This window comes from Salmo salar, chromosome 07 (genome assembly GCF_965601325.2).
Source record: "Salmo salar chromosome 07, fSalSal1, whole genome shotgun sequence".
Classification (NCBI taxonomy): Eukaryota; Metazoa; Chordata; class Actinopteri; order Salmoniformes; family Salmonidae; genus Salmo; species Salmo salar.
The window spans coordinates 12,153,404-12,178,909 of NC_138297.1; positions in this window are offsets into that span (position 1 = coordinate 12,153,404).

Sequence of the window (25,506 nt, forward strand, 5' to 3'; positions counted from 1 at the left end):
GTCTCTATATAGTCTGTAGATAAACTCTATATAGTCTGTAGATAATCTCTATATAGACTGTAGATAGTCTCTATATAGTCTGTAGATAGTCTCTATATAGTCTGTAGATATTCTGTAGATAGTCTGTAGATAGTCTCTATATAGTCTGTAGATAGTCTCTATATAGTCTGTAGATATTCTGTACATAGTCTGTAGATAGTCTGTAGATAGTCTGTAGATAGTCTGTAGATAGTTTCTATATAGTTTGTAGACAGTCTGTAGACAGTCTTTAGATAGTCTGTAGATAGTCTGTAGATAGTCTGTAGATAGTCTGTAGATAGTCTGTAGATAGTCTCTATATAGTCTGCAGATAGTCTCTATATAGTCTGTAGATAGCCTCCATATAGACTGTAGATAGTCTCTATATAGTCTGTAGATAGTCTCTATATAGTCTGTAGATAGTCTCTATATAGTCTGTAGATAGTCTGTAGATAGTCTGTAGATAGTTTCTATATAGTCTGTAGACAGTCTGTAGACAGTCTTTAGATAGTCTGCAGATAGTCTGCAGATAGTCTGTAGATAGTCTCTATATAGTCTGTAGATAGTCTCTATATAGTCTGTAGATAGTCTGTAGATAGTCTGTAGATAGTCTTTAGATAGTCTGTAGATAGTCTGTAGATAGTCTCTATATAGTCTGTAGATAGTCTGTAGATAGTCTGTAGATAGTCTGTAGATAGTCTCTTTATTGTCTGTAGATAGTCTTTAGATAGTCTTTAGACAGTCTGTAGACAGTCTGTAGACAGTCTGTAGATAGTCTTTAGACAGTATGTAGATAGTCTGTAGATAGTCTTTAGACAGTCTGTAGATAGTCTCTATATAGTATGTAGATAGTCTGTAGATAGTCTGTAGATAGTCTGTAGATAGTCTCTATATAGTCTGCAGATAGTCTCTATATAGTCTGTAGATAGCCTCCATATAGACTTTAGATAGTCTCTATATAGTCTGTAGATAGTCTCTATATAGTCTGTAGATAGTCTCTATATAGTCTGTAGATAGTCTGTAGATAGTCTGTAGATAGTTTCTATATAGTCTGTAGACAGTCTGTAGACAGTCTTTAGATAGTCTGCAGATAGTCTGCAGATAGTCTGTAGATAGTCTGTAGATAGTCACTATATAGTCTGTAGATAGTCTGTAGATAGTCTGTAGATAGTCTGTAGATAGTCTGTAGATAGTCTCTATATAGTCTGCAGATAGTCTGTAGATAGTCTGTAGATAGTCTCTATATAGTCTTTAGATAGTCTCTATATAGTCTGCAGATAGTCTGTAGATAGTCTGTAGATAGTCTGTAGATAGTCTCTATATAGTCTGTAGATAATCTCTATATAGTCTGTAGATAATCTCTATATAGTCTGTAGATAGTCTCTAAATAGTCTGTAGATAGTCTCTATATTGTCTGTAGATAGTCTGTAGATAGTCTGTAGATAGTCTGTAGATAGTCTCTATATAGTCTGCAGATAGTCTGCAGATAGTCTGTAGATAGTCTGTAGATAGTCTCTATATAGTCTTTAGATAATCTCTATATAGTCTGTAGATAGTCTCTATATAGTCTGCAGATAGTCTGTAGATAGTCTGTAGATAGTCTGTAGATAGTCTCTATATAGTCTGTAGATAAACTCTATATAGTCTGTAGATAATCTCTATATAGACTGTAGATAGTCTCTATATAGTCTGTAGATAGTCTCTATATAGTCTGTAGATATTCTGTAGATAGTCTGTAGATAGTCTCTATATAGTCTGTAGATAGTCTCTATATAGTCTGTAGATATTCTGTACATAGTCTGTAGATAGTCTGTAGATAGTCTGTAGATAGTCTGTAGATAGTTTCTATATAGTTTGTAGACAGTCTGTAGACAGTCTTTAGATAGTCTGTAGATAGTCTGTAGATAGTCTGTAGATAGTCTGTAGATAGTCTGTAGATAGTCTCTATATAGTCTGCAGATAGTCTCTATATAGTCTGTAGATAGCCTCCATATAGACTGTAGATAGTCTCTATATAGTCTGTAGATAGTCTCTATATAGTCTGTAGATAGTCTCTATATAGTCTGTAGATAGTCTGTAGATAGTCTGTAGATAGTTTCTATATAGTCTGTAGACAGTCTGTAGACAGTCTTTAGATAGTCTGCAGATAGTCTGCAGATAGTCTGTAGATAGTCTCTATATAGTCTGTAGATAGTCTCTATATAGTCTGTAGATAGTCTGTAGATAGTCTGTAGATAGTCTCTATATAGTCTGTAGATAGTCTGTAGATAGTCTGTAGATAGTCTGTAGATAGTCTCTTTATTGTCTGTAGATAGTCTTTAGATAGTCTTTAGACAGTCTGTAGACAGTCTGTAGACAGTCTGTAGATAGTCTTTAGACAGTATGTAGATAGTCTGTAGATAGTCTTTAGACAGTCTGTAGATAGTCTCTATATAGTATGTAGATAGTCTCTATATAGTCTGTAGATAGTCTCTATATAGTCTGTAGATAGCCTCTATATAGACTGTAGATAGTCTCTATATAGTCTGTAGATAGTCTCTATATAGTCTGTAGATAGTCTCTATATAGTCTGTAGATAGTCTGTAGATAGTCTGTAGATAGTTTCTATATAGTCTGTAGACAGTCTGTAGACAGTCTTTAGATAGTCTGCAGATAGTCTGCAGATAGTCTGTAGATAGTCTCTATATAGTCTGTAGATAGTCTCTATATAGTCTGTAGATAGTCTGTAGATAGTCTGTAGATAGTCTTTAGATAGTCTGTAGATAGTCTGTAGATAGTCTCTATATAGTCTGTAGATAGTCTGTAGATAGTCTGTAGATAGTCTGTAGATAGTCTCTTTATTGTCTGTAGATAGTCTTTAGATAGTCTTTAGACAGTCTGTAGACAGTCTGTAGACAGTCTGTAGATAGTCTTTAGACAGTATGTAGATAGTCTGTAGATAGTCTTTAGACAGTCTGTAGATAGTCTCTATATAGTATGTAGATAGTCTCTATATAGTCTGTAGATAGTCTCTATATAGTCTGTAGATAGCCTCTATATAGACTGTAGATAGTCTCTATATAGTCTGTAGATAGTCTCTATATAGTCTGTAGATAGTCTGTAGATAGTCTGTAGATAGTCTCTATATAGTCTGTAGACAGTCTGTAGACAGTCTTTAGATAGTCTGCAGATAGTCTGAAGATAGTCTGTAGATAGTCTCTATATAGTCTGTAGATAGTCTCTATATAGTCTGTAGATAGTCTGTAGATAGTCTGTAGATAGTCTGTAGATAGTCTCTATATAGTCTGCAGATAGTCTGTAGATAGTCTGTAGATAGTCTCTATATAGTCTTTACATAATCTCTATATAGTCTGTAGATAGTCTCTATATAGTCTGCAGATAGTCTGTAGATAGTCTGTAGATAGTCTGTAGATAGTCTCTATATAGTCTGTAGATAATCTCTATATAGTCTGTAGATAGTCTCTATATAGTCTGCAGATAGTCTGTAGATAGTCTGTAGATAGTCTGTAGATAGTCTCTATATAGTCTGTAGATAATCTCTATATAGTCTGTAGATAGTCTCTATATAGTCTGTAGATAGTCTCTATATAGTCTGTAGATAGTCTGTAGATAGTCTGTAGATAGTCTCTATATAGTCTGTAGACAGTCTGTAGACAGTCTTTAGATAGTCTTTAGATAGTCTGCAGATAGTCTGTAGATAGTCTGCAGATAGTCTGTAGATAGTCTCTATATAGTCTGTAGATAGTCTCTATATAGTCTGTAGATAGTCGGTAGATAATCTCTATATAGTCTGCAGATAGTCTGTAGATAGTCTGTAGATAGTCTGTAGATAGTCTGCAGATAGTCTGTAGATAGTCTGCAGATAGTCTGTAGATAGTCTCTATATAGTCTGTAGATAGTCTGTAGATAGTCTCTATATAGTCTGTAGATAGTCTCTATATAGTCTGTAGATAGTCTGTAGATAGTCTGTAGATAGTCTGTAGATAGTCTCTATATAGTCTGTAGATAATCTCTATATAGTCTTTAGATAATCTCTATATAGTCTGTAGATAGTCTCTATATAGTCTGTAGATAGTCTCTATATTGTCTGTAGATAGTCTGTAGATAGTCTGTAGATAGTCTGTAGATAGTCTCTATATAGTCTGCAGATAGTCTGCAGATAGTCTGTAGATAGTCTGTAGATAGTCTCTATATAGTCTTTAGATAATCTCTATATAGTCTGTAGATAGTCTCTATATAGTCTGCAGATAGTCTGTAGATAGTCTGTAGATAGTCTGTAGATAGTCTCTATATAGTCTGTAGATAAACTCTATATAGTCTGTAGATAATCTCTATATAGACTGTAGATAGTCTCTATATAGTCTGTAGATAGTCTCTATATAGTCTGTAGATATTCTGTAGATAGTCTGTAGATAGTCTGTAGATAGTCTCTATATAGTCTTTAGATAATCTCTATATAGTCTGTAGATAGTCTCTATATAGTCTGCAGATAGTCTGTAGATAGTCTGTAGATAGTCTGTAGATAGTCTCTATATAGTCTGTAGATAAACTCTATATAGTCTGTAGATAATCTCTATATAGACTGTAGATAGTCTCTATATAGTCTGTAGATAGTCTCTATATAGTCTGTAGATATTCTGTAGATAGTCTGTAGATAGTCTCTATATAGTCTGTAGATAGTCTCTATATAGTCTGTAGATATTCTGTAGATAGTCTGTAGATAGTCTGTAGATAGTCTGTAGATAGTCTGTAGATAGTTTCTATATAGTTTGTAGACAGTCTGTAGACAGTCTTTAGATAGTCTGTAGATAGTCTGTAGATAGTCTGTAGATAGTCTGTAGATAGTCTCTATATAGTCTGCAGATAGTCTCTATATAGTCTGTAGATAGCCTCCATATAGACTGTAGATAGTCTCTATATAGTCTGTAGATAGTCTCTATATAGTCTGTAGATAGTCTCTATATAGTCTGTAGATAGTCTGTAGATAGTCTGTAGATAGTTTCTATATAGTCTGTAGACAGTCTGTAGACAGTCTTTAGATAGTCTGCAGATAGTCTGCAGATAGTCTGTAGATAGTCTCTATATAGTCTGTAGATAGTCTCTATATAGTCTGTAGATAGTCTGTAGATAGTCTGTAGATAGTCTTTAGATAGTCTGTAGATAGTCTGTAGATAGTCTCTATATAGTCTGTAGATAGTCTGTAGATAGTCTGTAGATAGTCTGTAGATAGTCTCTTTATTGTCTGTAGATAGTCTTTAGATAGTCTTTAGACAGTCTGTAGACAGTCTGTAGACAGTCTGTAGATAGTCTTTAGACAGTATGTAGATAGTCTGTAGATAGTCTTTAGACAGTCTGTAGATAGTCTCTATATAGTATGTAGATAGTCTCTATATAGTCTGTAGATAGTCTCTATATAGTCTGTAAATAGTCTGTAGATAGTCACTATATAGTCTGTAGATAGTCTGTAGATAGTCTGTAGATAGTCTGTAGATAGTCTGTAGATAGTCTCTATATAGTCTGCAGATAGTCTGTAGATAGTCTGTAGATAGTCTCTATATAGTCTTTAGATAATCTCTATATAGTCTGTAGATAGTCTCTATATAGTCTGTAGATAGTCTCTATATTGTCTGTAAATAGTCTGTAGATAGTCTGTAGATAGTCTGTAGATAGTCTCTATATAGTCTGCAGATAGTCTGCAGATAGTCTGCAGATAGTCTGTAGATAGTCTCTATATAGTCTGTAGATAGTCTCTATATAGTCTGTAGATAGTCTGTAGATAGTCTGTAGATAGTCTGTAGATAGTCTCTATATAGTCTGCAGATAGTCTGTAGATAGTCTGTAGATAGTCTCTATATAGTCTTTACATAATCTCTATATAGTCTGTAGATAGTCTCTATATAGTCTGCAGATAGTCTGTAGATAGTCTGTAGATAGTCTGTAGATAGTCTCTATATAGTCTGTAGATAATCTCTATATAGTCTGTAGATAGTCTCTATATAGTCTGCAGATAGTCTGTAGATAGTCTGTAGATAGTCTGTAGATAGTCTCTATATAGTCTGTAGATAATCTCTATATAGTCTGTAGATAGTCTCTATATAGTCTGTAGATAGTCTCTATATAGTCTGTAGATAGTCTGTAGATAGTCTGTAGATAGTCTCTATATAGTCTGTAGACAGTCTGTAGACAGTCTTTAGATAGTCTTTAGATAGTCTGCAGATAGTCTGTAGATAGTCTGCAGATAGTCTGTAGATAGTCTCTATATAGTCTGTAGATAGTCTCTATATAGTCTGTAGATAGTCGGTAGATAATCTCTATATAGTCTGCAGATAGTCTGTAGATAGTCTGTAGATAGTCTGTAGATAGTCTGCAGATAGTCTGTAGATAGTCTGCAGATAGTCTGTAGATAGTCTCTATATAGTCTGTAGATAGTCTGTAGATAGTCTCTATATAGTCTGTAGATAGTCTCTATATAGTCTGTAGATAGTCTGTAGATAGTCTGTAGATAGTCTGTAGATAGTCTCTATATAGTCTGTAGATAATCTCTATATAGTCTTTAGATAATCTCTATATAGTCTGTAGATAGTCTCTATATAGTCTGTAGATAGTCTCTATATTGTCTGTAGATAGTCTGTAGATAGTCTGTAGATAGTCTGTAGATAGTCTCTATATAGTCTGCAGATAGTCTGCAGATAGTCTGTAGATAGTCTGTAGATAGTCTCTATATAGTCTTTAGATAATCTCTATATAGTCTGTAGATAGTCTCTATATAGTCTGCAGATAGTCTGTAGATAGTCTGTAGATAGTCTGTAGATAGTCTCTATATAGTCTGTAGATAAACTCTATATAGTCTGTAGATAATCTCTATATAGACTGTAGATAGTCTCTATATAGTCTGTAGATAGTCTCTATATAGTCTGTAGATATTCTGTAGATAGTCTGTAGATAGTCTGTAGATAGTCTCTATATAGTCTTTAGATAATCTCTATATAGTCTGTAGATAGTCTCTATATAGTCTGCAGATAGTCTGTAGATAGTCTGTAGATAGTCTGTAGATAGTCTCTATATAGTCTGTAGATAAACTCTATATAGTCTGTAGATAATCTCTATATAGACTGTAGATAGTCTCTATATAGTCTGTAGATAGTCTCTATATAGTCTGTAGATATTCTGTAGATAGTCTGTAGATAGTCTCTATATAGTCTGTAGATAGTCTCTATATAGTCTGTAGATATTCTGTAGATAGTCTGTAGATAGTCTGTAGATAGTCTGTAGATAGTCTGTAGATAGTTTCTATATAGTTTGTAGACAGTCTGTAGACAGTCTTTAGATAGTCTGTAGATAGTCTGTAGATAGTCTGTAGATAGTCTGTAGATAGTCTCTATATAGTCTGCAGATAGTCTCTATATAGTCTGTAGATAGCCTCCATATAGACTGTAGATAGTCTCTATATAGTCTGTAGATAGTCTCTATATAGTCTGTAGATAGTCTCTATATAGTCTGTAGATAGTCTGTAGATAGTCTGTAGATAGTTTCTATATAGTCTGTAGACAGTCTGTAGACAGTCTTTAGATAGTCTGCAGATAGTCTGCAGATAGTCTGTAGATAGTCTCTATATAGTCTGTAGATAGTCTCTATATAGTCTGTAGATAGTCTGTAGATAGTCTGTAGATAGTCTTTAGATAGTCTGTAGATAGTCTGTAGATAGTCTCTATATAGTCTGTAGATAGTCTGTAGATAGTCTGTAGATAGTCTGTAGATAGTCTCTTTATTGTCTGTAGATAGTCTTTAGATAGTCTTTAGACAGTCTGTAGACAGTCTGTAGACAGTCTGTAGATAGTCTTTAGACAGTATGTAGATAGTCTGTAGATAGTCTTTAGACAGTCTGTAGATAGTCTCTATATAGTATGTAGATAGTCTCTATATAGTCTGTAGATAGTCTCTATATAGTCTGTAAATAGTCTGTAGATAGTCACTATATAGTCTGTAGATAGTCTGTAGATAGTCTGTAGATAGTCTGTAGATAGTCTGTAGATAGTCTCTATATAGTCTGCAGATAGTCTGTAGATAGTCTGTAGATAGTCTCTATATAGTCTTTAGATAATCTCTATATAGTCTGTAGATAGTCTCTATATAGTCTGTAGATAGTCTCTATATTGTCTGTAAATAGTCTGTAGATAGTCTGTAGATAGTCTGTAGATAGTCTCTATATAGTCTGCAGATAGTCTGCAGATAGTCTGCAGATAGTCTGTAGATAGTCTCTATATAGTCTGTAGATAGTCTCTATATAGTCTGTAGATAGTCTGTAGATAGTCTGTAGATAGTCTGTAGATAGTCTCTATATAGTCTGCAGATAGTCTGTAGATAGTCTGTAGATATTCTCTATATAGTCTTTAGATAATCTCTATATAGTCTGTAGATAGTCTCTATATAGTCTGCAGATAGTCTGTAGATAGTCTGTAGATAGTCTGTAGATAGTCTCTATATAGTCTGTAGATAATCTCTATATAGTCTGTAGATAATCTCTATATAGTCTGTAGATAGTCTCTATATAGTCTGTAGATAGTCTCTATATTGTCTGTAGATAGTCTTTAGATAGTCTGTAGATAGTCTGTAGATAGTCTCTATATAGTCTGTAGATAGTCTGTAGATAGTCTGTAGATAGTCTGTAGATAGTCTCTTTATTGTCTGTAGATAGTCTTTAGATAGTCTTTAGACAGTCTGTAGACAGTCTGTAGACAGTCTGTAGATAGTCTTTAGACAGTATGTAGATAGTCTGTAGATAGTCTTTAGACAGTCTGTAGATAGTCTCTATATAGTATGTAGATAGTCTCTATATAGTCTGTAGATAGTCTCTATATAGTCTGTAGATAGCCTCTATATAGACTGTAGATAGTCTCTATATAGTCTGTAGATAGTCTCTATATAGTCTGTAGATAGTCTCTATATAGTCTGTAGATAGTCTGTAGATAGTCTGTAGATAGTTTCTATATAGTCTGTAGACAGTCTGTAGACAGTCTTTAGATAGTCTGCAGATAGTCTGCAGATAGTCTGTAGATAGTCTCTATATAGTCTGTAGATAGTCTCTATATAGTCTGTAGATAGTCTGTAGATAGTCTGTAGATAGTCTTTAGATAGTCTGTAGATAGTCTGTAGATAGTCTCTATATAGTCTGTAGATAGTCTGTAGATAGTCTGTAGATAGTCTGTAGATAGTCTCTTTATTGTCTGTAGATAGTCTTTAGATAGTCTTTAGACAGTCTGTAGACAGTCTGTAGACAGTCTGTAGATAGTCTTTAGACAGTATGTAGATAGTCTGTAGATAGTCTTTAGACAGTCTGTAGATAGTCTCTATATACTATGTAGATAGTCTCTATATAGTCTGTAGATAGTCTCTATATAGTCTGTAGATAGCCTCTATATAGACTGTAGATAGTCTCTATATAGTCTGTAGATAGTCTCTATATAGTCTGTAGATAGTCTGTAGATAGTCTGTAGATAGTCTCTATATAGTCTGTAGACAGTCTGTAGACAGTCTTTAGATAGTCTGCAGATAGTCTGAAGATAGTCTGTAGATAGTCTCTATATAGTCTGTAGATAGTCTCTATATAGTCTGTAGATAGTCTGTAGATAGTCTGTAGATAGTCTGTAGATAGTCTCTATATAGTCTGCAGATAGTCTGTAGATAGTCTGTAGATAGTCTCTATATAGTCTTTACATAATCTCTATATAGTCTGTAGATAGTCTCTATATAGTCTGCAGATAGTCTGTAGATAGTCTGTAGATAGTCTGTAGATAGTCTCTATATAGTCTGTAGATAATCTCTATATAGTCTGTAGATAGTCTCTATATAGTCTGCAGATAGTCTGTAGATAGTCTGTAGATAGTCTGTAGATAGTCTCTATATAGTCTGTAGATAATCTCTATATAGTCTGTAGATAGTCTCTATATAGTCTGTAGATAGTCTCTATATAGTCTGTAGATAGTCTGTAGATAGTCTGTAGATAGTCTCTATATAGTCTGTAGACAGTCTGTAGACAGTCTTTAGATAGTCTTTAGATAGTCTGCAGATAGTCTGTAGATAGTCTGCAGATAGTCTGTAGATAGTCTCTATATAGTCTGTAGATAGTCTCTATATAGTCTGTAGATAGTCGGTAGATAATCTCTATATAGTCTGCAGATAGTCTGTAGATAGTCTGTAGATAGTCTGTAGATAGTCTGCAGATAGTCTGTAGATAGTCTGCAGATAGTCTGTAGATAGTCTCTATATAGTCTGTAGATAGTCTGTAGATAGTCTCTATATAGTCTGTAGATAGTCTCTATATAGTCTGTAGATAGTCTGTAGATAGTCTGTAGATAGTCTGTAGATAGTCTCTATATAGTCTGTAGATAATCTCTATATAGTCTTTAGATAATCTCTATATAGTCTGTAGATAGTCTCTATATAGTCTGTAGATAGTCTCTATATTGTCTGTAGATAGTCTGTAGATAGTCTGTAGATAGTCTGTAGATAGTCTCTATATAGTCTGCAGATAGTCTGCAGATAGTCTGTAGATAGTCTGTAGATAGTCTCTATATAGTCTTTAGATAATCTCTATATAGTCTGTAGATAGTCTCTATATAGTCTGCAGATAGTCTGTAGATAGTCTGTAGATAGTCTGTAGATAGTCTCTATATAGTCTGTAGATAAACTCTATATAGTCTGTAGATAATCTCTATATAGACTGTAGATAGTCTCTATATAGTCTGTAGATAGTCTCTATATAGTCTGTAGATATTCTGTAGATAGTCTGTAGATAGTCTGTAGATAGTCTCTATATAGTCTGTAGATAGTCTCTATATAGTCTGTAGATAGTCGGTAGATAATCTCTATATAGTCTGCAGATAGTCTGTAGATAGTCTGTAGATAGTCTGTAGATAGTCTGCAGATAGTCTGTAGATAGTCTGCAGATAGTCTGTAGATAGTCTCTATATAGTCTGTAGATAGTCTGTAGATAGTCTCTATATAGTCTGTAGATAGTCTCTATATAGTCTGTAGATAGTCTGTAGATAGTCTGTAGATAGTCTGTAGATAGTCTCTATATAGTCTGTAGATAATCTCTATATAGTCTTTAGATAATCTCTATATAGTCTGTAGATAGTCTCTATATAGTCTGTAGATAGTCTCTATATTGTCTGTAGATAGTCTGTAGATAGTCTGTAGATAGTCTGTAGATAGTCTCTATATAGTCTGCAGATAATCTCTATATAGTCTGTAGATAGTCTCTATATAGTCTGCAGATAGTCTGTAGATAGTCTGTAGATAGTCTGTAGATAGTCTCTATATAGTCTGTAGATAAACTCTATATAGTCTGTAGATAATCTCTATATAGACTGTAGATAGTCTCTATATAGTCTGTAGATAGTCTCTATATAGTCTGTAGATATTCTGTAGATAGTCTGTAGATAGTCTGTAGATAGTCTCTATATAGTCTTTAGATAATCTCTATATAGTCTGTAGATAGTCTCTATATAGTCTGCAGATAGTCTGTAGATAGTCTGTAGATAGTCTGTAGATAGTCTCTATATAGTCTGTAGATAAACTCTATATAGTCTGTAGATAATCTCTATATAGACTGTAGATAGTCTCTATATAGTCTGTAGATAGTCTCTATATAGTCTGTAGATATTCTGTAGATAGTCTGTAGATAGTCTCTATATAGTCTGTAGATAGTCTCTATATAGTCTGTAGATATTCTGTAGATAGTCTGTAGATAGTCTGTAGATAGTCTGTAGATAGTCTCTATATAGTCTGCAGATAGTCTCTATATAGTCTGTAGATAGCCTCCATATAGACTGTAGATAGTCTCTATATAGTCTGTAGATAGTCTCTATATAGTCTGTAGATAGTCTCTATATAGTCTGTAGATAGTCTGTAGATAGTCTGTAGATAGTTTCTATATAGTCTGTAGACAGTCTGTAGACAGTCTTTAGATAGTCTGCAGATAGTCTGCAGATAGTCTGTAGATAGTCTCTATATAGTCTGTAGATAGTCTCTATATAGTCTGTAGATAGTCTGTAGATAGTCTGTAGATAGTCTTTAGATAGTCTGTAGATAGTCTGTAGATAGTCTCTATATAGTCTGTAGATAGTCTGTAGATAGTCTGTAGATAGTCTGTAGATAGTCTCTTTATTGTCTGTAGATAGTCTTTAGATAGTCTTTAGACAGTCTGTAGACAGTCTGTAGACAGTCTGTAGATAGTCTTTAGACAGTATGTAGATAGTCTGTAGATAGTCTTTAGACAGTCTGTAGATAGTCTCTATATAGTATGTAGATAGTCTCTATATAGTCTGTAGATAGTCTCTATATAGTCTGTAAATAGTCTGTAGATAGTCACTATATAGTCTGTAGATAGTCTGTAGATAGTCTGTAGATAGTCTGTAGATAGTCTGTAGATAGTCTCTATATAGTCTGCAGATAGTCTGTAGATAGTCTGTAGATAGTCTCTATATAGTCTTTAGATAATCTCTATATAGTCTGTAGATAGTCTCTATATAGTCTGTAGATAGTCTCTATATTGTCTGTAAATAGTCTGTAGATAGTCTGTAGATAGTCTGTAGATAGTCTCTATATAGTCTGCAGATAGTCTGCAGATAGTCTGTAGACAGTCTTTAGATAGTCTGCAGATAGTCTGCAGATAGTCTGTAGATAGTCTCTATATAGTCTGTAGATAGTCTCTATATAGTCTGTAGATAGTCTGTAGATAGTCTGTAGATAGTCTGTAGATAGTCTCTATATAGTCTGCAGATAGTCTGTAGATAGTCTGTAGATATTCTCTATATAGACTTTAGATAATCTCTATATAGTCTGTAGATAGTCTCTATATAGTCTGCAGATAGTCTGTAGATAGTCTGTAGATAGTCTGTAGATAGTCTCTATATAGTCTGTAGATAATCTCTATATAGTCTGTAGATAATCTCTATATAGTCTGTAGATAGTCTCTATATAGTCTGTAGATAGTCTCTATATTGTCTGTAGATAGTCTTTAGATAGTCTGTAGATAGTCTGTAGATAGTCTCTATATAGTCTGTAGATAGTCTGTAGATAGTCTGTAGATAGTCTGTAGATAGTCTCTTTATTGTCTGTAGATAGTCTTTAGATAGTCTTTAGACAGTCTGTAGACAGTCTGTAGACAGTCTGTAGATAGTCTTTAGACAGTATGTAGATAGTCTGTAGATAGTCTTTAGACAGTCTGTAGATAGTCTCTATATAGTATGTAGATAGTCTCTATATAGTCTGTAGATAGTCTCTATATAGTCTGTAGATAGCCTCTATATAGACTGTAGATAGTCTCTATATAGTCTGTAGATAGTCTCTATATAGTCTGTAGATAGTCTCTATATAGTCTGTAGATAGTCTGTAGATAGTCTGTAGATAGTTTCTATATAGTCTGTAGACAGTCTGTAGACAGTCTTTAGATAGTCTGCAGATAGTCTGCAGATAGTCTGTAGATAGTCTCTATATAGTCTGTAGATAGTCTCTATATAGTCTGTAGATAGTCTGTAGATAGTCTGTAGATAGTCTTTAGATAGTCTGTAGATAGTCTGTAGATAGTCTCTATATAGTCTGTAGATAGTCTGTAGATAGTCTGTAGATAGTCTGTAGATAGTCTCTTTATTGTCTGTAGATAGTCTTTAGATAGTCTTTAGACAGTCTGTAGACAGTCTGTAGACAGTCTGTAGATAGTCTTTAGACAGTATGTAGATAGTCTGTAGATAGTCTTTAGACAGTCTGTAGATAGTCTCTATATAGTATGTAGATAGTCTCTATATAGTCTGTAGATAGTCTCTATATAGTCTGTAGATAGCCTCTATATAGACTGTAGATAGTCTCTATATAGTCTGTAGATAGTCTCTATATAGTCTGTAGATAGTCTGTAGATAGTCTGTAGATAGTCTCTATATAGTCTGTAGACAGTCTGTAGACAGTCTTTAGATAGTCTGCAGATAGTCTGAAGATAGTCTGTAGATAGTCTCTATATAGTCTGTAGATAGTCTCTATATAGTCTGTAGATAGTCTGTAGATAGTCTGTAGATAGTCTGTAGATAGTCTCTATATAGTCTGCAGATAGTCTGTAGATAGTCTGTAGATAGTCTCTATATAGTCTTTACATAATCTCTATATAGTCTGTAGATAGTCTCTATATAGTCTGCAGATAGTCTGTAGATAGTCTGTAGATAGTCTGTAGATAGTCTCTATATAGTCTGTAGATAATCTCTATATAGTCTGTAGATAGTCTCTATATAGTCTGCAGATAGTCTGTAGATAGTCTGTAGATAGTCTGTAGATAGTCTCTATATAGTCTGTAGATAATCTCTATATAGTCTGTAGATAGTCTCTATATAGTCTGTAGATAGTCTCTATATAGTCTGTAGATAGTCTGTAGATAGTCTGTAGATAGTCTCTATATAGTCTGTAGACAGTCTGTAGACAGTCTTTAGATAGTCTTTAGATAGTCTGCAGATAGTCTGTAGATAGTCTGCAGATAGTCTGTAGATAGTCTCTATATAGTCTGTAGATAGTCTCTATATAGTCTGTAGATAGTCGGTAGATAATCTCTATATAGTCTGCAGATAGTCTGTAGATAGTCTGTAGATAGTCTGTAGATAGTCTGCAGATAGTCTGTAGATAGTCTGCAGATAGTCTGTAGATAGTCTCTATATAGTCTGTAGATAGTCTGTAGATAGTCTCTATATAGTCTGTAGATAGTCTCTATATAGTCTGTAGATAGTCTGTAGATAGTCTGTAGATAGTCTGTAGATAGTCTCTATATAGTCTGTAGATAATCTCTATATAGTCTGTAGATAATCTCTATATAGTCTGTAGATAGTCTCTATATAGTCTGTAGATAGTCTCTATATTGTCTGTAGATAGTCTGTAGATAGTCTGTAGATAGTCTGTAGATAGTCTCTATATAGTCTGCAGATAGTCTGCAGATAGTCTGTAGATAGTCTGTAGATAGTCTCTATATAGTCTGTAGATAGTCTCTATATAGTCTGTAGATAGTCGGTAGATAATCTCTATATAGTCTGCAGATAGTCTGTAGATAGTCTGTAGATAGTCTGTAGATAGTCTGCAGATAGTCTGTAGATAGTCTGCAGATAGTCTGTAGATAGTCTCTATATAGTCTGTAGATAGTCTGTAGATAGTCTCTATATAGTCTGTAGATAGTCTCTATATAGTCTGTAGATAGTCTGTAGATAGTCTGTAGATAGTCTGTAGATAGTCTCTATATAGTCTGTAGATAATCTCTATATAGTCTGTAGATAATCTCTATATAGTCTGTAGATAGTCTCTATATAGTCTGTAGATAGTCTCTATATTGTCTGTAGATAGTCTGTAGATAGTCTGTAGATAGTCTGTAGATAGTCTCTATATAGTCTGCAGATAGTCTGCAGATAGTCTGTAGATAGTCTGTAGATAGTCTCTATATAGTCTTTAGATAATCTCTATATAGTCTGTAGATAGTCTCTATATAGTCTGCAGATAGTCTGTAGATAGTCTGTAGATAGTCTGTAGATAGTCTCTATATAGTCTGTAGATAAACTCTATATAGTCTGTAGATAATCTCTATATAGACTGTAGATAGTCTCTATATAGTCTGTAGATAGTCTCTATATAGTCTGTAGATATTCTGTAGATAGTCTGTAGATAGTCTGTAGATAGTCTCTATATAGTCTTTAGATAATCTCTATATAGTCTGTAGATAGTCTCTATATAGTCTGCAGATAGTCTGTAGATAGTCTGTAGATAGTCTGTAGATAGTCTCTATATAGTCTGTAGATAGTCTCTATATAGTCTGTAGATATTCTGTAGATAGTCTGTAGATAGTCTCTATATAGTCTGTAGATAGTCTCTATATAGTCTGTAGATATTCTGTAGATAGTCTGTAGATAGTCTGTAGATAGTCTGTAGATAGTCTGTAGATAGTTTCTATATAGTTTGTAGACAGTCTGTAGACAGTCTTTAGATAGTCTGTAGATAGTCTGTAGATAGTCTGTAGATAGTCTGTAGATAGTCTCTATATAGTCTGCAGATAGTCTCTATATAGTCTGTAGATAGCCTCCATATAGACTGTAGATAGTCTCTATATAGTCTGTAGATAGTCTCTATATAGTCTGTAGATAGTCTCTATATAGTCTGTAGATAGTCTGTAGATAGTCTGTAGATAGTTTCTATATAGTCTGTAGACAGTCTGTAGACAGTCTTTAGATAGTCTGCAGATAGTCTGCAGATAGTCTGTAGATAGTCTCTATATAGTCTGTAGATAGTCTCTATATAGTCTGTAGATAAACTCTATATAGTCTGTAGATAATCTCTATATAGACTGTAGATAGTCTCTATATAGTCTGTAGATAGTCTCTATATAGTCTGTAGATATTCTGTAGATAGTCTGTAGATAGTCTCTATATAGTCTGTAGATAGTCTCTATATAGTCTGTAGATATTCTGTACATAGTCTGTAGATAGTCTGTAGATAGTCTGTAGATAGTCTGTAGATAGTTTCTATATAGTTTGTAGACAGTCTGTAGACAGTCTTTAGATAGTCTGTAGATAGTCTGTAGATAGTCTGTAGATAGTCTGTAGATAGTCTGTAGATAGTCTCTATATAGTCTGCAGATAGTCTCTATATAGTCTGTAGATAGCCTCCATATAGACTGTAGATAGTCTCTATATAGTCTGTAGATAGTCTCTATATAGTCTGTAGATAGTCTCTATATAGTCTGTAGATAGTCTGTAGATAGTCTGTAGATAGTTTCTATATAGTCTGTAGACAGTCTGTAGACAGTCTTTAGATAGTCTGCAGATAGTCTGCAGATAGTCTGTAGATAGTCTCTATATAGTCTGTAGATAGTCTCTATATAGTCTGTAGATAGTCTGTAGATAGTCTGTAGATAGTCTTTAGATAGTCTGTAGATAGTCTGTAGATAGTCTCTATATAGTCTGTAGATAGTCTGTAGATAGTCTGTAGATAGTCTGTAGATAGTCTCTTTATTGTCTGTAGATAGTCTTTAGATAGTCTTTAGACAGTCTGTAGACAGTCTGTAGACAGTCTGTAGATAGTCTTTAGACAGTATGTAGATAGTCTGTAGATAGTCTTTAGACAGTCTGTAGATAGTCTCTATATAGTATGTAGATAGTCTGTAGATAGTCTGTAGATAGTCTGTAGATAGTCTCTATATAGTCTGCAGATAGTCTCTATATAGTCTGTAGATAGCCTCCATATAGACTTTAGATAGTCTCTATATAGTCTGTAGATAGTCTCTATATAGTCTGTAGATAGTCTCTATATAGTCTGTAGATAGTCTGTAGATAGTCTGTAGATAGTTTCTATATAGTCTGTAGACAGTCTGTAGACAGTCTTTAGATAGTCTGCAGATAGTCTGCAGATAGTCTGTAGATAGTCTGTAGATAGTCACTATATAGTCTGTAGATAGTCTGTAGATAGTCTGTAGATAGTCTGTAGATAGTCTGTAGATAGTCTCTATATAGTCTGCAGATAGTCTGTAGATAGTCTGTAGATAGTCTCTATATAGTCTTTAGATAGTCTCTATATAGTCTGCAGATAGTCTGTAGATAGTCTGTAGATAGTCTGTAGATAGTCTCTATATAGTCTGTAGATAATCTCTATATAGTCTGTAGATAATCTCTATATAGTCTGTAGATAGTCTCTAAATAGTCTGTAGATAGTCTCTATATTGTCTGTAGATAGTCTGTAGATAGTCTGTAGATAGTCTGTAGATAGTCTCTATATAGTCTGCAGATAGTCTGCAGATAGTCTGTAGATAGTCTGTAGATAGTCTCTATATAGTCTTTAGATAATCTCTATATAGTCTGTAGATAGTCTCTATATAGTCTGCAGATAGTCTGTAGATAGTCTGTAGATAGTCTGTAGATAGTCTCTATATAGTCTGTAGATAAACTCTATATAGTCTGTAGATAATCTCTATATAGACTGTAGATAGTCTCTATATAGTCTGTAGATAGTCTCTATATAGTCTGTAGATATTCTGTAGATAGTCTGTAGATAGTCTCTATATAGTCTGTAGATAGTCTCTATATAGTCTGTAGATATTCTGTACATAGTCTGTAGATAGTCTGTAGATAGTCTGTAGATAGTCTGTAGATAGTTTCTATATAGTTTGTAGACAGTCTGTAGACAGTCTTTAGATAGTCTGTAGATAGTCTGTAGATAGTCTGTAGATAGTCTGTAGATAGTCTGTAGATAGTCTCTATATAGTCTGCAGATAGTCTCTATATAGTCTGTAGATAGCCTCCATATAGACTGTAGATAGTCTCTATATAGTCTGTAGATAGTCTCTATATAGTCTGTAGATAGTCTCTATATAGTCTGTAGATAGTCTGTAGATAGTCTGTAGATAGTTTCTATATAGTCTGTAGACAGTCTGTAGACAGTCTTTAGATAGTCTGCAGATAGTCTGCAGATAGTCTGTAGATAGTCTCTATATAGTCTGTAGATAGTCTCTATATAGTCTGTAGATAGTCTGTAGATAGTCTGTAGATAGTCTCTATATAGTCTGTAGATAGTCTGTAGATAGTCTGTAGATAGTCTGTAGATAGTCTCTTTATTGTCTGTAGATAGTCTTTAGATAGTCTTTAGACAGTCTGTAGACAGTCTGTAGACAGTCTGTAGATAGTCTTTAGACAGTATGTAGATAGTCTGTAGATAGTCTTTAGACAGTCTGTAGATAGTCTCTATATAGTATGTAGATAGTCTCTATATAGTCTGTAGATAGTCTCTATATAGTCTGTAGATAGCCTCTATATAGACTGTAGATAGTCTCTATATAGTCTGTAGATAGTCTCTATATAGTCTGTAGATAGTCTCTATATAGTCTGTAGATAGTCTGTAGATAGTCTGTAGATAGTTTCTATATAGTCTGTAGACAGTCTGTAGACAGTCTTTAGATAGTCTGCAGATAGTCTGCAGATAGTCTGTAGATAGTCTCTATATAGTCTGTAGATAGTCTCTATATAGTCTGTAGATAGTCTGTAGATAGTCTGTAGATAGTCTTTAGATAGTCTGTAGATAGTCTGTAGATAGTCTCTATATAGTCTGTAGATAGTCTGTAGATAGTCTGTAGATAGTCTGTAGATAGTCTCTTTATTGTCTGTAGATAGTCTTTAGATAGTCTTTAGACAGTCTGTAGACAGTCTGTAGACAGTCTGTAGATAGTCTTTAGACAGTATGTAGATAGTCTGTAGATAGTCTTTAGACAGTCTGTAGATAGTCTCTATATAGTATGTAGATAGTCTCTATATAGTCTGTAGATAGTCTCTATATAGTCTGTAGATAGCCTCTATATAGACTGTAGATAGTCTCTATATAGTCTGTAGATAGTCTCTATATAGTCTGTAGATAGTCTGTAGATAGTCTGTAGATAGTCTCTATATAGTCTGTAGACAGTCTGTAGACAGTCTTTAGATAGTCTGCAGATAGTCTGAAGATAGTCTGTAGATAGTCTCTATATAGTCTGTAGATAGTCTCTATATAGTCTGTAGATAGTCTGTAGATAGTCTGTAGATAGTCTGTAGATAGTCTCTATATAGTCTGCAGATAGTCTGTAGATAGTCTGTAGATAGTCTCTATATAGTCTTTACATAATCTCTATATAGTCTGTAGATAGTCTCTATATAGTCTGCAGATAGTCTGTAGATAGTCTGTAGATAGTCTGTAGATAGTCTCTATATAGTCTGTAGATAATCTCTATATAGTCTGTAGATAGTCTCTATATAGTCTGCAGATAGTCTGTAGATAGTCTGTAGATAGTCTGTAGATAGTCTCTATATAGTCTGTAGATAATCTCTATATAGTCTGTAGATAGTCTCTATATAGTCTGTAGATAGTCTCTATATAGTCTGTAGATAGTCTGTAGATAGTCTGTAGATAGTCTCTATATAGTCTGTAGACAGTCTGTAGACAGTCTTTAGATAGTCTTTAGATAGTCTGCAGATAGTCTGTAGATAGTCTGCAGATAGTCTGTAGATAGTCTCTATATAGTCTGTAGATAGTCTCTATATAGTCTGTAGATAGTCGGTAGATAATCTCTATATAGTCTGCAGATAGTCTGTAGATAGTCTGTAGATAGTCTGTAGATAGTCTGCAGATAGTCTGTAGATAGTCTGCAGATAGTCTGTAGATAGTCTCTATATAGTCTGTAGATAGTCTGTAGATAGTCTCTATATAGTCTGTAGATAGTCTCTATATAGTCTGTAGATAGTCTGTAGATAGTCTGTAGATAGTCTGTAGATAGTCTCTATATAGTCTGTAGATAATCTCTATATAGTCTTTAGATAATCTCTATATAGTCTGTAGATAGTCTCTATATAGTCTGTAGATAGTCTCTATATTGTCTGTAGATAGTCTGTAGATAGTCTGTAGATAGTCTGTAGATAGTCTCTATATAGTCTGCAGATAGTCTGCAGATAGTCTGTAGATAGTCTGTAGATAGTCTCTATATAGTCTTTAGATAATCTCTATATAGTCTGTAGATAGTCTCTATATAGTCTGCAGATAGTCTGTAGATAGTCTGTAGATAGTCTGTAGATAGTCTCTATATAGTCTGTAGATAAACTCTATATAGTCTGTAGATAATCTCTATATAGACTGTAGATAGTCTCTATATAGTCTGTAGATAGTCTCTATATAGTCTGTAGATATTCTGTAGATAGTCTGTAGATAGTCTGTAGATAGTCTCTATATAGTCTTTAGATAATCTCTATATAGTCTGTAGATAGTCTCTATATAGTCTGCAGATAGTCTGTAGATAGTCTGTAGATAGTCTGTAGATAGTCTCTATATAGTCTGTAGATAAACTCTATATAGTCTGTAGATAATCTCTATATAGACTGTAGATAGTCTCTATATAGTCTGTAGATAGTCTCTATATAGTCTGTAGATATTCTGTAGATAGTCTGTAGATAGTCTCTATATAGTCTGTAGATAGTCTCTATATAGTCTGTAGATATTCTGTAGATAGTCTGTAGATAGTCTGTAGATAGTCTGTAGATAGTCTGTAGATAGTTTCTATATAGTTTGTAGACAGTCTGTAGACAGTCTTTAGATAGTCTGTAGATAGTCTGTAGATAGTCTGTAGATAGTCTGTAGATAGTCTCTATATAGTCTGCAGATAGTCTCTATATAGTCTGTAGATAGCCTCCATATAGACTGTAGATAGTCTCTATATAGTCTGTAGATAGTCTCTATATAGTCTGTAGATAGTCTCTATATAGTCTGTAGATAGTCTGTAGATAGTCTGTAGATAGTTTCTATATAGTCTGTAGACAGTCTGTAGACAGTCTTTAGATAGTCTGCAGATAGTCTGCAGATAGTCTGTAGATAGTCTCTATATAGTCTGTAGATAGTCTCTATATAGTCTGTAGATAGTCTGTAGATAGTCTGTAGATAGTCTTTAGATAGTCTGTAGATAGTCTGTAGATAGTCTCTATATAGTCTGTAGATAGTCTGTAGATAGTCTGTAGATAGTCTGTAGATAGTCTCTTTATTGTCTGTAGATAGTCTTTAGATAGTCTTTAGACAGTCTGTAGACAGTCTGTAGACAGTCTGTAGATAGTCTTTAGACAGTATGTAGATAGTCTGTAGATAGTCTTTAGACAGTCTGTAGATAGTCTCTATATAGTATGTAGATAGTCTCTATATAGTCTGTAGATAGTCTCTATATAGTCTGTAAATAGTCTGTAGATAGTCACTATATAGTCTGTAGATAGTCTGTAGATAGTCTGTAGATAGTCTGTAGATAGTCTGTAGATAGTCTCTATATAGTCTGCAGATAGTCTGTAGATAGTCTGTAGATAGTCTCTATATAGTCTTTAGATAATCTCTATATAGTCTGTAGATAGTCTCTATATAGTCTGTAGATAGTCTCTATATTGTCTGTAAATAGTCTGTAGATAGTCTGTAGATAGTCTGTAGATAGTCTCTATATAGTCTGCAGATAGTCTGCAGATAGTCTGCAGATAGTCTGTAGATAGTCTCTATATAGTCTGTAGATAGTCTCTATATAGTCTGTAGATAGTCTGTAGATAGTCTGTAGATAGTCTGTAGATAGTCTCTATATAGTCTGCAGATAGTCTGTAGATAGTCTGTAGATAGTCTCTATATAGTCTTTACATAATCTCTATATAGTCTGTAGATAGTCTCTATATAGTCTGCAGATAGTCTGTAGATAGTCTGTAGATAGTCTGTAGATAGTCTCTATATAGTCTGTAGATAATCTCTATATAGTCTGTAGATAGTCTCTATATAGTCTGCAGATAGTCTGTAGATAGTCTGTAGATAGTCTGTAGATAGTCTCTATATAGTCTGTAGATAATCTCTATATAGTCTGTAGATAGTCTCTATATAGTCTGTAGATAGTCTCTATATAGTCTGTAGATAGTCTGTAGATAGTCTGTAGATAGTCTCTATATAGTCTGTAGACAGTCTGTAGACAGTCTTTAGATAGTCTTTAGATAGTCTGCAGATAGTCTGTAGATAGTCTGCAGATAGTCTGTAGATAGTCTCTATATAGTCTGTAGATAGTCTCTATATAGTCTGTAGATAGTCGGTAGATAATCTCTATATAGTCTGCAGATAGTCTGTAGATAGTCTGTAGATAGTCTGTAGATAGTCTGCAGATAGTCTGTAGATAGTCTGCAGATAGTCTGTAGATAGTCTCTATATAGTCTGTAGATAGTCTGTAGATAGTCTCTATATAGTCTGTAGATAGTCTCTATATAGTCTGTAGATAGTCTGTAGATAGTCTGTAGATAGTCTGTAGATAGTCTCTATATAGTCTGTAGATAATCTCTATATAGTCTTTAGATAATCTCTATATAGTCTGTAGATAGTCTCTATATAGTCTGTAGATAGTCTCTATATTGTCTGTAGATAGTCTGTAGATAGTCTGTAGATAGTCTGTAGATAGTCTCTATATAGTCTGCAGATAGTCTGCAGATAGTCTGTAGATAGTCTGTAGATAGTCTCTATATAGTCTTTAGATAATCTCTATATAGTCTGTAGATAGTCTCTATATAGTCTGCAGATAGTCTGTAGATAGTCTGTAGATAGTCTGTAGATAGTCTCTATATAGTCTGTAGATAAACTCTATATAGTCTGTAGATAATCTCTATATAGACTGTAGATAGTCTCTATATAGTCTGTAGATAGTCTCTATATAGTCTGTAGATATTCTGTAGATAGTCTGTAGATAGTCTGTAGATAGTCTCTATATAGTCTTTAGATAATCTCTATATAGTCTGTAGATAGTCTCTATATAGTCTGCAGATAGTCTGTAGATAGTCTGTAGATAGTCTGTAGATAGTCTCTATATAGTCTGTAGATAAACTCTATATAGTCTGTAGATAATCTCTATATAGACTGTAGATAGTCTCTATATAGTCTGTAGATAGTCTCTATATAGTCTGTAGATATTCTGTAGATAGTCTGTAGATAGTCTCTATATAGTCTGTAGATAGTCTCTATATAGTCTGTAGATATTCTGTAGATAGTCTGTAGATAGTCTGTAGATAGTCTGTAGATAGTCTGTAGATAGTTTCTATATAGTTTGTAGACAGTCTGTAGACAGTCTTTAGATAGTCTGTAGATAGTCTGTAGATAGTCTGTAGATAGTCTGTAGATAGTCTCTATATAGTCTGCAGATAGTCTCTATATAGTCTGTAGATAGCCTCCATATAGACTGTAGATAGTCTCTATATAGTCTGTAGATAGTCTCTATATAGTCTGTAGATAGTCTCTATATAGTCTGTAGATAGTCTGTAGATAGTCTGTAGATAGTTTCTATATAGTCTGTAGACAGTCTGTAGACAGTCTTTAGATAGTCTGCAGATAGTCTGCAGATAGTCTGTAGATAGTCTCTATATAGTCTGTAGATAGTCTCTATATAGTCTGTAGATAGTCTGTAGATAGTCTGTAGATAGTCTTTAGATAGTCTGTAGATAGTCTGTAGATAGTCTCTATATAGTCTGTAGATAGTCTGTAGATAGTCTGTAGATAGTCTGTAGATAGTCTCTTTATTGTCTGTAGATAGTCTTTAGATAGTCTTTAGACAGTCTGTAGACAGTCTGTAGACAGTCTGTAGATAGTCTTTAGACAGTATGTAGATAGTCTGTAGATAGTCTTTAGACAGTCTGTAGATAGTCTCTATATAGTATGTAGATAGTCTCTATATAGTCTGTAGATAGTCTCTATATAGTCTGTAAATAGTCTGTAGATAGTCACTATATAGTCTGTAGATAGTCTGTAGATAGTCTGTAGATAGTCTGTAGATAGTCTGTAGATAGTCTCTATATAGTCTGCAGATAGTCTGTAGATAGTCTGTAGATAGTCTCTATATAGTCTTTAGATAATCTCTATATAGTCTGTAGATAGTCTCTATATAGTCTGTAGATAGTCTCTATATTGTCTGTAAATAGTCTGTAGATAGTCTGTAGATAGTCTGTAGATAGTCTCTATATAGTCTGCAGATAGTCTGCAGATAGTCTGCAGATAGTCTGTAGATAGTCTCTATATAGTCTGTAGATAGTCTCTATATAGTCTGTAGATAGTCTGTAGATAGTCTGTAGATAGTCTGTAGATAGTCTCTATATAGTCTGCAGATAGTCTGTAGATAGTCTGTAGATATTCTCTATATAGTCTTTAGATAATCTCTATATAGTCTGTAGATAGTCTCTATATAGTCTGCAGATAGTCTGTAGATAGTCTGTAGATAGTCTGTAGATAGTCTCTATATAGTCTGTAGATAATCTCTATATAGTCTGTAGATAATCTCTATATAGTCTGTAGATAGTCTCTATATAGTCTGTAGATAGTCTCTATATTGTCTGTAGATAGTCTTTAGATAGTCTGTAGATAGTCTGTAGATAGTCTCTATATAGTCTGTAGATAGTCTGTAGATAGTCTGTAGATAGTCTGTAGATAGTCTCTTTATTGTCTGTAGATAGTCTTTAGATAGTCTTTAGACAGTCTGTAGACAGTCTGTAGACAGTCTGTAGATAGTCTTTAGACAGTATGTAGATAGTCTGTAGATAGTCTTTAGACAGTCTGTAGATAGTCTCTATATAGTATGTAGATAGTCTCTATATAGTCTGTAGATAGTCTCTATATAGTCTGTAGATAGCCTCTATATAGACTGTAGATAGTCTCTATATAGTCTGTAGATAGTCTCTATATAGTCTGTAGATAGTCTCTATATAGTCTGTAGATAGTCTGTAGATAGTCTGTAGATAGTTTCTATATAGTCTGTAGACAGTCTGTAGACAGTCTTTAGATAGTCTGCAGATAGTCTGCAGATAGTCTGTAGATAGTCTCTATATAGTCTGTAGATAGTCTCTATATAGTCTGTAGATAGTCTGTAGATAGTCTGTAGATAGTCTTTAGATAGTCTGTAGATAGTCTGTAGATAGTCTCTAT